The 16,653-nt window shown below is 52.2% G+C and overlaps 1 long non-coding RNA gene across 1 annotated transcript; it reads right to left on the bottom strand.

The window, feature by feature from the left end:
- Nucleotides 1-4,264: 4,264 nt before the first annotated feature.
- LOC110348384 (uncharacterized) lies at nucleotides 4,265-9,600 on the bottom strand. The gene is made up of 3 exons (XR_002393589.2): nucleotides 9,204-9,600; nucleotides 5,226-7,621; nucleotides 4,265-5,075 (listed from the first exon to the last, which is right to left on the bottom strand). It is a non-coding gene; the product is annotated as an uncharacterized LOC110348384 (long non-coding RNA).
- Between the last annotated feature and the right edge of the window lie 7,053 nt (nucleotides 9,601-16,653).

The raw sequence follows: 16,653 nt of genomic DNA on the forward strand, positions 1-16,653 counted from the left end.
TTCAAGGCAGTACAGGTGGGCAGCTTCCGTCCCCCAGCCGTCCGTCCCACCTCCTCTACGCCATTCCTACTGCAGCTTCGACTTCCAAGCATTTCCGGATTTCAGCCTAAATCCCCTTCCTCTGGCCATCTTTCCAATCCCTACCCTAAGACCCCCCAAATTCGTTCTCTTAGCCCTCTCCTCCCTCATACTCTCCTCACTGTATCCACACCTTTTGTGTAAATGTCTAACCGCAGAAGCGACTTTGAGCGTGAGTTGTGCAGAGCTGTGTGAGCCTCACTCCCAGGTTTCCTGCCCTGCCGCCTTCCAGTGCCTGACAAGTGTTAATGCTCCACAGATTTGGCTTTTTGTCTATTTAGTCTGTTTGTGGTGCTAAGGATGGGACCCAGGGCCTTAGCACTAAGCCACATCCCCCACATCCCCGGCCCTTTTTATTTTTACACTGAGACAGGGTCTCTAAATTGCTGGGTTGCCTGCATGGGGCTGGGACTTGCAGTCCTCCTGCCTCAGCCTCCCAGGTGCTGGGATTACAGGTGGACATCATCATGCCCGGCACGGGTGGAGTTAGATGGATGAATGGGTCAGTGGATGATGGCCGGAGGGCGACTGGCCGCAGCCGACTCTCGGATTCTGCTCACCTGGCTGGGACACCTCAGAGCTGCCCTGCTCTGGGCGTCTGGGAAGCAGCCCCTCAGGGCACACTGCAGCATTTCCTTTGTTCGCAGCTCGGAGTGGAGGCCCCATCCGGTCCGTCCTGGGCTGGGAGCCTCGCCGAGGACCCACATCCCTTCCAGTACCTTGGCTGCCGATCTGCCCTGTCCATCTGTTTGCGCAGCAGTGCTGCCCGCGGGGGGTGAGCTCCTGGCACGGTGGCTCTGCAGACGACGCCAGAACTTGGCAGGGAGCTGCGTCCACGGCGGACACTGGGTGTGCAGAGCCCACACCTGTGAACCCGACAGTGTGAGCCCCTTCCGTGCCCATGCCCAGAGGAGATCTGAACCCCAACGGAAGATGAGACCCTGGCAAAGGCGACTCTGGGTGCCGGGGATGCGGGTTCCGCACACCAGGGCACAGCCGCCTGTCGCACGTCCAGTGCACACGAGACAGGTGTGCTGGGCAGCCTGGAGAGAGCAGGAACTTACCTAGGTAAAGGCAGTGCTGGTGCTGGGGCCATGCGTGCAGCACAGCACCCTTCAAGGACACACCTGCTGGAGGAGTGTGCACACTCACACACGCTCACACAGACACTGTGCACACACCCCGTGGCAACGCTGCCTGTGCACAATGGGCGGTGCCCAGGAAGCACTAAGAAGGCCGAGAGCCAAGTCTCATGGCGTGGATTACACTGGCAACAAAGAATTGGTATTTCAGGGCCGGGGATTTAGCTCAGTGGTTTCGCCGCCTGCCACGCAAGCGCAAGGACCCAAGTTCGATCCCCAGTACCGAAATATATATATTGGTATTTCCTGGGGGCTGAATGAGCCAGGGAAGTTGAGGATGTGAAATCCTGGTTAGAAATACACTATCGTTGGCTGGGGATGTAGCTCAGTGGCAGCGCACCTGCCTCACAAGTACAAGGTCCTGAGTTCAATCCCTGGTACTGGGAAAAAAAAAGTGGAGTGTAGAAATGCACTGTCCTTAATGTGGGTTTTTGCCTCCAACACCATGTAAAGAAGGAAGAAAGGGAGGAGGGAGGAGGAAGAAAGAGCGGAGGGAGAGTCGCAAGGCACCTTTGCAAGACTGACGGGGCACACTGGCACCTCCTCCTCGATGGCACCGAGGGCAACCTGTCCAGGTCCAGAGCCCTCCCGGCCACACTAGAGCCAGGCGCCAGGACTCCAGTGCCTCCACCCCAAGCCCGTGGCCTCCGTCTGCCCCGGCGGCCAGACTGCCCCACACATTTCCCAGACGCCGTGATGCACCGTTGCCCCATTATCCTGCGCAGATTTTGCCAAGAAATAAAGGTTGGGTGGAAAAGCTGAGGCCTCAGCTTCTGCACTGGCCCAGCCCTGACCCAACTGGAGATGTGGCTGTCAGCTCCTGCTGCGCCCGCAGTCAGCACTGCCTGGGAGCTGAGGAGCCAGCGCAGGGGACGGGACTGCAGCTGTTAGCATCACAAGCCAGGTGGAGAGATCAGACAGAAAAGACATAGCAGCAAAAAATAATACACCATGAGCAAAAGGCTCAGGCATAGCAGTTAAGAATATCATGTGTGCCAGGCGTGGAGGGGCACGCCTGTAATCCCAGCTCTTAGAGGCTGAGGCAGGAAGATCGCTGTGAGTTCAAGGCCAGGCTTAGCTACAGTGAGTTCAAGTCCAGTTTGGACTACATAGCAAGACCCTGTCTCAAAATAAATAAATAGGGGCCAGGGATTTAGCTCAGTGGTTCCACTGCCTGTCTCTCAATCGCAAGGTCCTGAGTTCGATACCCAGTACTGAAAAAAAAACAAAACACCTCATGTGTTCCCCTTTTAATAAAGGCTGCGGGATAAAGAGTCAGACAGTGAGAGGTTCCCCACTCGCTGGGAGCCTCTGAGAGCGAGCCGGGTGGCAGCGTCCATTTCTCCACAGCAGTAACAACCACAGCCTCTCGCCGGACACCTGAGAGCACACCTGTGATCCTCACACCGGCCCTGGGACCAGGGCGGCATTGGGGTCCTCGCCACCCTCCAGACAGGAACCCCACGGCTCAGCAGACCCGCCAGGCCTTGAAGGGGTGCGTGTTTTGGGGGGCTTCCTAGGAAGTAGGGCGCCGGACAAGTACAGACTGGTTCCAAGGCTCCGGGGACCGGAGAGACGCGAGTTTTGTTGGCCCCACAGTCGGCCTTGAGCCCGTAGCTCAGGGTGACCCCAACCTCGTCACTGTGCTCACCCCACTCGCAGGTCCACTGTGGAGATGATGACTCCCCAACCCGGAGACTCGCTGAATAAAGGGGGAAAATAAGCACTGCCATTCCCGGCCGTTGGGCTGCGGGTGGGGTTTTCCAGGGCTCAGGGGATCTGGAGCGGGCACAGGGCCCAGCTGCTCACCCGCAGGGCTGCAGAAACACAACAGACACTGGAGGGACAGTGGTGCCCGGCCAAGAACAGCACCACGAGAACACTAGGTCTGTGTGCTCCGCTCCACACCGCCCGTCCCAGCCCAGATCGAGTCGGGGTAACGAGCCCCTATCTGGCCTCTTTCTCAAACCGGGGCTTCCTGGAGGCTCGGGTCGCTAGAACCCGGCAGTTGGAGCAGGATTCGAGGAGTCAAGGAATAAACAAACAAGGACACGTGGGGTTTGGTGACTCCGTGGACACTGACCCGTCTGCAGCAGGTTTTAGGTGGGACCTGAGCATGCAGGTGAGACTTGGAAGAGCGGGGAAGAAGGAAAAAGACAAGTCAGATGAGGGCAAAGGGTGAAAATGTGTGGTTTCCCATCGCTGCACCAAAGTGGCTCAAAATAATACACGTTTATTCTCCTGCACTCTGGAGGTCAGAAGTCTAAACTCCAGCCGTCTGCAGGGCTGAGCATGCTCCACGGCTCCTGAGAGAATCTGTTCCCGCCTTTCTGGGGTCTGGGGCCACCTGCATGCCTGGGTTCGTGTCCCCATCCTTCCCCAAACCCCAAGTCCTCTTTTTACGGTTGCACCTGCTGACTCTGCCCCTCCGGCCTCTCCACTCGGACAGCCCAGGACACTGTCACGTGAGACACCCTCGGCTCTGTCCTCAGTCCTGAGGACCTCAGCGGAGGCCACAGTTCCGCCTGCCACAGAGGCACTGTGAGGGTCAGCCCAGGTCTGGCGAGGCTCCGCCCCTGCCCCTGGCCTGGACTTGTGTAACGGCCAAGAGCCCTTAGCGCTGAAGGTCACATCGCTAAGAACACCGTGTTTTAAAGATTTGCCTGGCAACTCTGCCGTGACTGGCTCCCGCAGATGGCATCTCGATGGGGCCATGGCACCCAACTCCTATGCAGCAGCAGCCTCTCTGTGGGCACCGCAATCTGCATTTCAAAGACAGGGAACTGAGCGCGACGGCTGCGTGGCACTCACGGGCAGAACTGCCAGGTCACGGAGGAGGCTGTGTGGCCAGTGGACAAACAGGGCTGGAGTCCAAAGCTCCATTCTGCCCTTCACCAGCTCTGTGACTTTGCCTGAGTTACCTCACCTCGCTACATTTCATTTCCGTTTTCTCTAACATGAGGCTAATAATAGCTCCTACTTCATAGGTTTTGGTGAGGATTAAATAAGACAACACTGGTGAGGAACATGGGCGCACACAGTGATCATACACAGTGGCTATTATTGTGACAAATCCCCTCCTCTTTCCACAACCTTGTCCTCGGAGCAACCATCTGAGATCATCTGCAAAGCCAGCTCTCGTGTCAACACAGGACACAAAATCTGAGTGTAAAATATGCTGCTGACGATAGATTTAATATCTTCCAGCACACAAGCTTTCCAGCTCTTCCCAATTTAAAATCATTAAATGTCTTCAGGATGTATGTGAGGGCTGGAAAAGTGTACAAAGTTAAATTCCAGCTCCCTGTTGTTCTCAGGATAATTTCCTGTCAACCCTAATTATTCCTCCAACAAAGTCTGGTTCCGTCCAGACAGGTTACACTGTGAGAACAAATCCAATAGATGCAGCTTTGGTGTCAGTCAGCACAGACTGGTTTGTATAACTTTGGGGCCAGGAATCGTCTGCCAAGGCATCTGAATGAACCTGCACTTTGTGCCCATTTCTGGGAAGAATGAGTGAATGGGGGCGGCCTGCTGGCCGCGAGCCCCTGCTGGTGCCTGGCTCCCCAGCCTTCTCCTGCCTGATCCTGTGGGAGACACACATTCTCTCCTTGTCTCCAGAGCCTGCGCCACGTTGGAGCCTGATGTCTTCCAGTCCACCAGCTCTGTGCTCCACCACAAAATATGAAGATGCAATTCAAGATCAGTTTACAGCAATCCTTCCTGCTCTTGAAAATCACCTTTGCTGCTGGGCCTGCTGATAATCCCTGTGTCACTTCCCAGGCACGTTTATCAGGGGGCAGCGAGGCCGACTTCGGCTGCAGTCACAGGTGATGGTGCCGTCTGCCTGGCTGCCTGGAGATACAGGAGACAAAACCACACACAGGGAGAGAAGGTGGCACCGCCAACCCACCCGAGAGGGCGCTCCCCCGGGCCAGGTTCTGTTTGTGGACAGAGCGCTCGGCCCTGGACAGCCCAGCCTCTGAATTCACAGGCTCCACTCACCATGCAAACCAGTCCTGAAAAAGAAAAGAGGATCTCAGGCAGAAAAAGAGATTACAAATCAGGATCATTCGACAACAATGACCAAAGAATAAACGCTGGCAGCAGCGTGCTAACGGGTCTGGCGGATGCCAGTCCTCCCTTCTCTGGCCGGCTGTGAGCACAAAAATCACCCAGCTTCCCAAATCCAAGGGGCTCGGCCCACCCGAGCTGCATTTCCATGTGAAAAGCATCGCCGACAGGAGAGCGCTGGCAGGGTGAGCTGCACTTTGCACACACAAAGCGCCTTTGGCACATTCCGCTGTTTTGCTCTCAGGGTCCAACAATGTTGTAACCCGCGACCAAAAAACAACAAATTGACGGCCACTTCCCAGTTTAAAACATGCCCTTTCCAATCCCTTCATGACTTTTAGCTTCCCTTTAGAAATCAGAGAACTGAAGTGAAAAAATATTTTTCCCATCACTGTCCTATGACTCTTAAAAGTAGCTTTTTCTCCCCCAGGCAATAAATGAAAGTAATTTTAAAGCCAAAATCAGATGAAATGGCTAGGCTTGGATCCCATGTATAGTAATGTGAGTTATTTCCTATCTCTTTAGATGGTTACCTTTTCCCCCCATTTAGCCTGTGTTTTACAGTTCAATAAATATTTTTCCAAGCGGCACTTGCCAAACAAAAGAATTTAGCGTCAGTGTTCCTCCTCTGACAAATACCCTTATGGTTGCGCACATGTGAGAGCCATTGATAAACAAATTACAATTCTGCCCCTCGAAGAGCTCAGCTGGCCATTCTGTCTTGCAGGATGGGTTTGTAAAGGTCTGGGTGTCTGTCACCCTCCCTAACCTTGTCTTTGTCAAAGGGATACAAAAGCCTGCCCGCTCGGGGCCCTTACGATACTGATTAGTGTGAGTGACAAAGTAGAGCCTCGAGTCCACTCGGCCCTTCATAATAAATCTATCAGAGAGTAATAGAATTCCATCAATCCTGCCGCATCCCCGAGGGCCGTGGGGCTGGGCCGGCGAGTGTGTTCCGCTGGGATTGTACAACTGTTATTATTCAATTACACTCTTTTCTTCCTAGTTAAAGACCATGATATCATTATCACTTAATGAATACATATAATTGGATCTGGACTCTGTGTTTGGCTGATGAATACTGCTCACTATTCTTTCAGCCTCAGCTCATCTTCTGACCATTTATTACCGACTTTTGGCCCGGCATCGCGATGACAAAGGGAATTTGAAATTAGCTGCGATTTTATTCAATGCTCAGTTAGACACGAAGACAAAATAAAAATTTGATGCCTAAATGAGTTGAGAATGGACTGGGAAGTTTTGCCTGACTCGGTGGCCCTGATTTACCCACACCAGATACGGGCACAAAACCCACAGACACAACACCCGCGCCGAGCCCTTGGGAAGCAACAAAACCACCCAGACAGGTAAACTTCCAAAAATAAGTTTCACTTTCAGCAATCCTGTAATTTTTCTAAGGGACCGGAGAGAAGATTTACTCTTTTAGCCTTGCTTTAAAAACACGCGCTCATTGTAAAGGTGCCCCGCGCCCACACGTAGCACGTACACACTCTGAAGCCTTCGCTTCAACCTTACCCACCAAACACAATTTTATGATTAAATAACATTGAAATCTGACAAAGCAAAAGTGCTTCCCATCCAGTCTATTTATTATACCCAGGATCGAGTCCATCATTAAATTTCATCATACAGCGCACCCCAAAGGCCACGCGCCCGCCCCCGGCGTTGGCGGGAGTAAATGTAGCATGGCTCCGGCCCGCGCGGCCCCTCATTAATCCTAGTTAGCAGAGGCTGCCGGCCTGCAGCGCGGGCCAGATGCTCCCCGCAGAGACGCTCGCGGCAGCCGGGAATCACCGAGCTCCAGCTCGGGTCTTCCATACATCACTTCAAATTAAATTTACATTAAGTGCTGCTCCATCAGCCCTGAGAGGAGCTGACATCTTTGGAAATGCAGATGATAATCCATTAAATCCTATTATATACATGTCTTCTAATTTTACTTAAGCCCATGCATACGAAAGTATGGGTTTGTGTTAAAAATTAAAGACCCTTTTACTAGAACAAAAGACTTTATGAACTGTTGACTTTGGGAGGTTTTATTGCCGGGGCAGGCCAGTCTATCAAGGCCAGGAGACTTCTCCGTACAAACTGGAGTCCAGTCTTTGCGGGGTCTTCATGGTTTTTGTTTTGAAACGCAGCCCCCCCGCCCTCCCCGCTGACCCTCGGCTCTCCGCAGAGCATGATCTCTTCTCTCCCGCCTCCGCGCGGAGTCCTGACCACGGCTGCCTTCGCTGTCATCAGTGAGCCGGTGGAGCACATTTTGTCTCCTTTTGCAATTAAGAAAATATTTGCTGGCAGCTTCCAAACTGGGAACCAAAAGAAGACGCTATAAAATCATCACTCTGCAAAGCTCGGGTTTAATTAGCCTATTATCACATATGTTAATCCCTGTATACTTTCATAGTCCTTAGTCACAGCTACTTTTACTTTGATGAGTCTCTGCTAATTTCAAAGTGGTGATCTTATCAGTCCTGACCCTCAGCACTTAGATTTTTATTTAGCTGCAGGCTTTTATGTTGAGGTTTCTGTGTGATTTGTTTTTCTACAACTAAAACCTGAAATAATCTGAAATTGGAAAATATTCAGAAGACCATAAAATCAGTGATTATTTGAACAAAAGATTCTACCACAAGCCAGAAAAACTTCTACCCAGAAACACGCGCGCGCGCGCGCACACACACACACACACACAATTAATTTAAAAGCTATTTATCAAACCTTTTAAATTTTAATCACAGTTTGGTTTCTCTACACTGCATTTTTACACATTAAAGCCATTTATTTAAGAATGTGCCACTGCATGTGTCTGTATTTCAACGAAAGTGCTTTCTAGATAAGAGTTAGAGCCCTCATCCCAGCCTGGGTGTTTTCCATCTATCACTTGTCTCAGACAACATCCTACTCATTCTTCGCTGCCTTCTACTTACGATGTTAAAATAGTCCGCAAGTACTGGCTTAATCAAAATTTACTCGAAGCAAAAACTTTTAACGTGCATATTATTATAATTCTCATTGTTATAATAAGGAAACAGAGTCCTCCAAATGTTAAGTAACACAGAATAATAAGTTTGCAAGTGCTGGAATCAGCTCATGTGTACAAACTGGTGCACTCCGGCCTTCGGTGAATGGACGCATTTGCTCCGGGCCCTCCCAAAAGATTTGGGAGTAAGTTAGTGAAATCTTTGCTTTCACTTCTCCAGACAGTTGTTTGCCATTTTTATCACAATACTTCATCCATGTCGCCCTCCGCCCTGGGCTCAGGGGCCTTCGGCCGGGCCGGGGGGAGTCAGCGTGAGCCGCAGCACACTCCCGAGGTCTAAGAGACAAACCCCGAGACTACTGCACGCCTCTGATTTTCACTCTGCATTGCACCCTCCTGAGAGCCACCGCTCGGCCGGGCCACTCTGCCCCCCGGAAACGTCCCTCTGAGCCCAGCCAGGTCCCCAGCAAGGAGGGGCAGGGAGCTGATGGACACACTGGACAAACCCGAGCCATCCGCAGAGATCCGGGCCGAGCACGGCGTGAACCCTGGCCGCCTTCCCCTGCCCCGTCCTCTGGTCAGCACAGCACCGCCCCTGCCCGGGCTCCGTGCCCCACCCTGGTGCCCACACGGACAGCACCTGCCTCAGCTCCGAGCTCTCCCGCCCAGCTCTCGGTGAGGCAATATTCCTCTGGCTACTGCCTTTGATTTATTTATTTACTTATCTATTTTTGTGGCACCGGGGATGGAACCCAGGGCCTTTGCACTGAGCTTCACCCCCTGCCCTTTTTTATTTTTTATTTTGAGACAGGGTCTTGCTGAGTGACTAAGTTGCCCAGGCAGGGTTTGAATTTGTGATCCTCCTGCCTCAGCCTCCCAGAGAGCCAGGACTACAGGTGTGCGCTTGCCTGGCTCGCTGCCTCGCCTTCGTCACAGTGGCTCCAGCTGTTTCTGTTTCTTTCACTTTGGCTTCGGGGTCGCGGATCACACGAGGGCCGTGCCCGTTCGGAGCACCGGCCGACCACAGCTGCTCCTCACAAAATGCATGAAGAAAAGAGATGTCTCAGTTCACGTCCCGGAGGCTGCAGGCATCGTCCTCCCTGACGAAGACCCTTCGGCCAGTGACCGGGTGGGGGACCTCGTGGAGGGGCCGCCTGGAGGACTGGGCCAGCGGGCAGGGCCCCTCCTGCTGTCCCCGCTCAGCCAAGCCACGCCAGCAAAGAATGGGGTGAGGGTGTCACAGCCGGGCGCCCAGGCCACTTTGCTCTGTGACGATAACCCACCCTCGGGAAGGCGAAGGGACCCACGGGCCGCCACGGGCCGGCGCCGCCCCTCTGGCAGCGAGGCCTGCGCTGGCCCTGCCCGCCCGCCCGCCCGCTTTTCCTGCGTTTGCGGTCACAGTGCTTACGGCCCTCCCCGCCACGTCCCGTGGAGCTGGCGCGCGACCACGGCAGTCCCCCTTCCCGTACGGCTTCCTCCCCTCCCTCCCCTCCCCTCCCCTGCCTGCGTCCCTCCATCCCTCCCATCAGAGAAAGCCCTCTCTGCCCGCTTCCGGTATCTGTCTTTCGTTTGTGCCTCGGGTTTCTCATTTAAGAGAGACCATGTGACGGGTGGGGACGCACGTGGTAAACGATCTGCGGGCCTGTCTGTCCCCACGCACTTGAGCTCAGAAATAACAGTTGCCCCGAACTTAGTGAATTTCATTTCTATGGATGAGATTTTACTTTTATTGTTGTCTCATCCATATATCAGATAGGATTGAGTTAGCTATGTGTAACAGAAAAACCCAGAGAACAGTGGTTTATAGAGAGATGAGAGTTGATCTTTTTCACATAACTAGTAGTAGACTTGGGGTAGGCACTTGAGGCAATCAGGGTGATTTGGTGTGTTGAAGATCAAGGCTGAATTACTTGGGATTCTTCCCTAATGGTCGCAAGATGGCTGCTTTAGCTCCAGTCATCCTGACTCACTTCCATGCGAGAGAAAGCAGAGAGAGCCAATGGCAAGAGTGCATGCCACTAATGTCACTAAATCTTTCTTTCTTTCTTTCTTTTCTTTCTTTTCTTTTCTTTTTTTTTTTTCTTTCTTTCTTTCATAGTGAGGATTGAACCCAGGCCCTTCACAGTGAACTTCATCTCAGGCCCTTTTTATAATTTTTTAAATTTTTGAGACAAGCTCTTGCTAAGTAACTATGTTGTCCAGGCTGGGCTTGAACTTTTGATCCTCCTGCCCTGGGCTCCCTGGGTGCTGGCATCACAGGCTGCACCACCATGCCTGGTTTCCTTCCTCCTTTTTAAGAGTCTTTCCTGGGAACCCTGCCCAACAATGCCCATTCACCCTTGTTTTCAGAGCCTTGTCATAATCCACATTTGCAGGAGAAGCAGACAGAATGGAGTTTTCCCTGGGTGGATTCTCAGGGTGACAAACGGAGAGCTCTGCTCATGTGCATGGGAAGGCCAGATATTGGTCAGCAGCTAGCGGGCTTCTCTTCTCTACTTAAGAATGTTTATATCAGTGCTGTCAAGTGCTACACAAACACATCTCACATAAATGGAATCACGCAATATGTGACTGCTACGAGTTGAATTTTGTTTTGTTTTTTGGTTCCACATCAGTTTTGAGATTCACCTGCCCTGAGACACTCATCCATTTGGAAGGCTGTGAGGCTCGTCCAGTTTAGGGCCAATTATATAAAATTCAGTGCAGAGTGTTGAACAGGACTGAGGCTCACGCGGCATCTCTATGGAAACCCGCCTCTCCCGGGTCTGGGGCTCTCTGCTTTCTGCTTACATTTCGCCTTCCACAATGTTCTTTCCGGACTTCGTTTCATTATCTGGTCTGCAGCAGAGTTGGTCGAGTCCAGGCTCCCTTCCTGCCACAGTTATAGAGAATGCTCACAGAGTACTTGGTGACCCAGTGAAAGCTACTGCCTTCCACAGGAAGCTCCATGCCCTGTGACTGTGCCCTGGCCCGTAGGAGGGAGGAAAACGAAGTCTTCCGCTCTCTGTTGTTCCCTTTCCTTCAAGGAGCAAGCTAGCGCCGTGGCTGACATCCTGTACCAGGCGGGTGGCACTCGGAACAGCAGAGCCACAAGACAGCAGGGGCATGGGCCCCCTGGAAAAGGGGTCAGACTCAGTCGGTCAGGTCTGTGCCTGAGTCCTAATGTCACCTCCTCACCAGCCCTGCTGCCCGTCTCTATCACATCGGCTGTGCCTTCCTTTCTGGAATTCACCATCCCCAGAGAGCATGGAGTTGACTCACCCACTTCTTGATGGACTGGAGGGCCCCATGGAGCCGGGGACCCTGCTGGCCTTGGTAATCACTATATCCTCCTTGCCTTGAACACTGCCTGCTCCATAATTCCTTGTTGATTGAATGAATGGACCGACTGAAAGAACAAAAACAGCTCACTGGTTTCCACGCAGCAATCGTCAGTGAGACCACAGGCCGGTGCAGGGTGTTGACCATAGCATCAGAGCTCACAAGAAACTGCCCAATGCACCTCTGAGACGGAGTGAAATCACAAGTCAATACAAGCTGATACATCCCGAGGGCTCTTCAAGTCAATAACAAAAGTCCAATCATGAATATCCTTTCATTTTTAAAGATTGTTCAAAGTCTACCTTCACGGGGAAATCATTTCCTTTAGAGAATAAGAAAAACAGTAGCACGACTCCTATAGATATAATACATAGAAAAATGTTTAAAGAAACTTAAACTTCACAAAGCCTGAAGTGGTTAATTTAAAATGTAAGTGCTGGCCAGCATGGTGACTACAGGCCTATAATCCCAGAACTCTAAGAGGCTGACGCAGAAGGATTGCAAATTCAAACCTAGCTTGGGCAACTCAGTAACTTAGTGGGACTCTGTCTCAGAATTTTTAAATGGGGTGTGGGGGCTGGAGGTGTACCTCAGGGGGAAGGCCTGGGTTCAAGCATCAGTACCCCAAAAAAGAAAAAAGGAGAGACAACATTAACTTGTTTTAAGGGCCATTCTCCACCTTGCAAATGGGCAGCAGAGGCCCAGCAGCTCTTTGCTGACCAACAGGGATCAAACTATGTTTTGGCATCCAGAACTTTTCAGAGAGTTAGTACAGAACATGGTGAGCATGCAACCCCTTAGGGTCCTGGGGCAGCGCCCCATCCAAACAGTATTTCTGCAGGGAAACCTGTGACTGTTACTGACACTGTGTCCACTGAGTCAGAAGCAAGGGTTCAGTCGGGTGAGCTTTCCTGGCAGGTGAGGCCTACAGCTTCCTTCTTCGGGAACCGTGAGTGAGAAATCCCCATTGTACAGGTCTAAAACTAATACTTAGAAGCTCGAAAGACCGCAAGGACAGCAAGGCGCTGTGGATGTGACCGGAGTCCCCCTAGCCTTTGAGCTCACTATCGAAACCCCATCTCTGAGGCCCTGGCCAGGTCCGGGGCTGTCCGTCTGATGGGGCAGCCACTCTGCAGGGGATTCGCTCTTCACTGCCGGAAACTCGGTGACCTAAGATGGCTCTGGTCCTGAGCATTCATCAAGGGGACCTTGAGGAGATGGGGATGCATCATGATCTCAGCCTGGGAGCTCGCAGAGCCCACAGTGCCATTCAGGAGCAGTGACAACAGTAAGGTGTCCCCCGGGGTCAAGACGGCCTTGTGTAGAGGAGCCGCCCTTCCCAGAGTGGGCAGTGGGTGTCCAAGCAAACCGGGACATTCCAGGAATCGACAGGCCCATAGCTGTGCATCACGAAGGAAGGAAGGAAGAATTCTCTCCCCGAGCGCCTGCAAACGCGCTGGGCTGCACACATGAGGGCAAAGCCATCACTCACACCTGTGTCCTTCTGGGCCCACGAGTCCTGGCCACCTGAAGCACCCTGAGAATCCGGCCACTTTCAGCCAGGGAGCCTTCCGAATGCTTCTGCGGTGAAAGGCCGGGCCCTGGAATCAGTCGGTGCCTCAGAACCAAAGCTGCCGCAGGACAGAATGCTGGCGAACACTCGAGAAGAGGCGACCTCGCGCCTCGGCGGCCATCCTCAGCTCTGCTGCTGACTCTTCCAGGGTCCTCCCAGGTCCCACACTTCAGGGCATCCGCGTAAGTGCATCTCATGAGAGAGACACACTCCTGCGGAAGCAGAATATACCGCAGCACCACGCACAGCTGTGACTGTGTGGGTGAAGCCAGTGCTTATGGCGGAGGAGGAGTGACACAGAAATTCTACCTACACTTGAAACCAAATTGTTACTTTGCAGGACATTTTCTGAAACAAGTCGCTGAACTCTGACATTCCTGCTATTTAACAGAATATTGCCAAGTGAATTTATGCCCAGAAGTTACTTCTTCTCACTAAAGTGTATAAATAGGATGGCACACGTCCCACTTGGGGACCAATGACCAGGGTCAGCAGAACCCAACGGCAGTGACCAAACTGGGCTCAGAAAATCAGACAGCTGGGCTGGCGCTGCTTTCTCTGCCTTAAAAGGGCCAGATACTGTGTGACTTCCAGGGAACCCGTCCACTTCCGCTGAGCTGTGGCCTGCTCGCCTGTGGCCGTGGAGCTTCAGTGATGCATGGACGCCAGGCACGCCCTGCCCACATCCGGCTCTGGCTGCATCCCTTCTGGAGCTGACCTTCCCCATCCTGGCATTCACTTCCTAGGATATTCTGAAATGCTCCTTTTGGTCTTTAAAAGTAGATATTCCAACATTCTGATTAATGCAGCAACAGCAGAGAATAATTATGGGAAAAAGTGTTTTAATAATTGATGTGCAGAAGAATAACATTTAAATAGAACTCAATGATTATTTTTGTTTTTGAGAATTTCTTTATTCTTTTGTTACTGAAGCAAGACCTTGATGCTAAAGCTCATATACTCAAGGGAAGGTAAAAATCTAGAAAACAGAGCTAAGTTAAAGTCTTTGTTTGGAAAACAAAATCTTTTCAATCCCTGGCAGAAGTGACAATCACAAAAGCCTACAATGTTCTGCTTTGTTGGAATGGTCGTTCGTTTTTTAACACAAAGCAAAGGTTTCTCTCCAAAGATGGCGTCCCCAGAGCGTGGTCGGTGTCTGGCAGTAGAACTGAGAAGGAGGAGCTGTTATCTCCACTGTGACGCTGGCGGATGCACGGCTTACCGCAAGCTGGAAGACTTGAGAATTAAAACCAAGCAAGGACCTGGCCGCTGCCGTGGGTCCCCACGCGAGCCTTCCCCATGCCTGTTTTGGGGCTCAGCCCAGGCGCGGTGACAGCAGGGACCGCGGGAGCTTGGGGGACTCTGGGAAGCATCTGCACTGCGCTTCCTGGTGAAGTCTAGAAAGGAAATGAGGCTCAGAAAGCGAAGTCCTGAACCTGGGCTGGAAACAGCTGGCACAGCTTGGCAGGAACTCGCTGGAGACCCAGGGCCGTTCTCCTCTCTCCCTGTCCCCCGAGCCCCGCCCTCCCCATGCTTCCTGTCCTCCCATCTCCTTGGCCCCAGACGTGGCTGCAAGAAGGACAGGGAGGGTCCCGAGCAAAGGCTCCCACAGTTCCAGCTGGAACCCATGCGTGACCACAGACACGGGGCTGACGGGGGCGGCCGAGATCGGCAGGGACGGAAGACGACCGCAGACAGGGCTTCCCCTCTCCTTGACCTTGGCGTCTCAACCCCACAGGGCCGACCCAGGCAGGAGAGGGAAGGCTGGAGCCCCGAGCAAATGAGTTACCTACACTCTGCTTCCCGGTGGGGCGTCTATAATAGGAAGTACCTGGTAAAGCTGGAAGGATATCTCTTCTCCCCTTGCTGGGGAGGAGCCCTGGGCCTTGCATATACAAGGCAGGTGCTACTCCAGCCTAGGCCAGAAATTCTTAACTAGGTAAGAAAATTTAACCCAAATCTAATTCAGCCCCTAGAGTTAATTTCCAGTTTTTAGCCTTTATAGGTAAAAAATAAACAAGTTAAATAACATCATGAACAATTTGAAAAAGCCAGAATGTCAGATGTGCTATAGGACAGTTGTCCCAAGCTTTTCAAAATAGGAAGTCACTGGCCAGGGAAGGCAAGAGAACCTTCCTGTGTTCATAAATACTAGAGAGACATAACACTATCTAATGTATGAACTTTGCCTCCTGGAATTAAAAATATATCAAAGGGGCCAGGGATTTAGCTCAGTGGTTCCACCGCCTGCCTTGAAAGCGCAAGGCTCTGAGTTCAATCCCCAGTACCAAAAGAAAAAAAGGTGTTTGAAGTGAAAATATATCAAAGATCAGAGGCCAGACATGGTGCCGCACAACTGTAGTCCCAGCCCTCAGGAGGCTGAGGCAGGAGGGTGGCCATGAGTTCCAGGCCAGCCTGGACTACATAGCGAGACCCTGTCTTGGAAAACCAAAAAGGAAAAGCCAAAGCTCTTTTGAGACAATTGAGTGAAGGTGAATAGGACTGGATATCGGGTGAGGTAGGGTTATTATTAATCTTCCAGGACATGATAGTGATATTGTGGCTAGGTAGAATATTTTTATTCTTGGGATATACAAAGTGAAATGTTTATGGGTAAAATACCATGACATCTGTAATTTCCTTTCAAAGTTCAGCAAGCCACTTGAAGAGAGAGAGCAGACATGGCAAAATATCTAAACTGGCGACTCCAGGCGAAGGACGTGAGCATACATTGTAGTGGGGTTTATTTCAGCTTTTGTATGGATTTGAGATTTTTTCAGGTAAAAAGCTGTTTTGCTTTTTAAGCCTCTGTTGACAGCAGATCCCTCGCAGTATAATCAATGCTCTGTTTCTCTGGGCCCTCGGGAAATTTCCTTGGGGAGAGTTGTCCATCCTCCCTCCCCTTCCTTCCTTCTGTTCTGTCCTAAATCTGCTCCAAACAGGCTCCCTCCCCACCTCTCCACTGGCATGGATTTTGGAAGGACTGCTGCAGATGTTCACAGGGCCAGAACCAACAGCCAGCTCTGAGGCCTGGCCTTTCAGCGTCTTAGCAGCGCTGGACGAGAATCCAGCCCTGCTTCCTACGCCACATGACGCTGACCTGGCTCAACCACGCTGACGCGTCTTCTGTCTTTGCAGGATCCTCAGCTCCCTGCCCGCCAGCGGGTGTCCCAAGGTGCGGCCTGAGACCTGCCGTGTCACTAACTGGCATCCCTCTGCAGAGTCCTGTTCGGCTCTGTCTCTCAGAGCACCTGTGCCCACCACGAGGACTCCTACCCAGAACCCCCAGTTCTCACCCCAATGCCTGCCCAGTATCTCAGCTTGAGTTCCCAACAGGCATTTCACACTGGACGCCCAGCGTGCAGGCCTAACTGGCCCTAGTGGGCCCCACGCCATCGCTGGGAGCACACTCCCCTCTTCCCCTCATCACAGGAAGTGGCAACACCTTTCTTCCAGCTGTGACT

This window comes from Heterocephalus glaber, unplaced genomic scaffold (assembly GCF_053883595.1).
Source record: "Heterocephalus glaber isolate CG9 unplaced genomic scaffold, H.glaber_assembly_v1.0 deba00001442, whole genome shotgun sequence".
Classification (NCBI taxonomy): Eukaryota; Metazoa; Chordata; class Mammalia; order Rodentia; family Bathyergidae; genus Heterocephalus; species Heterocephalus glaber.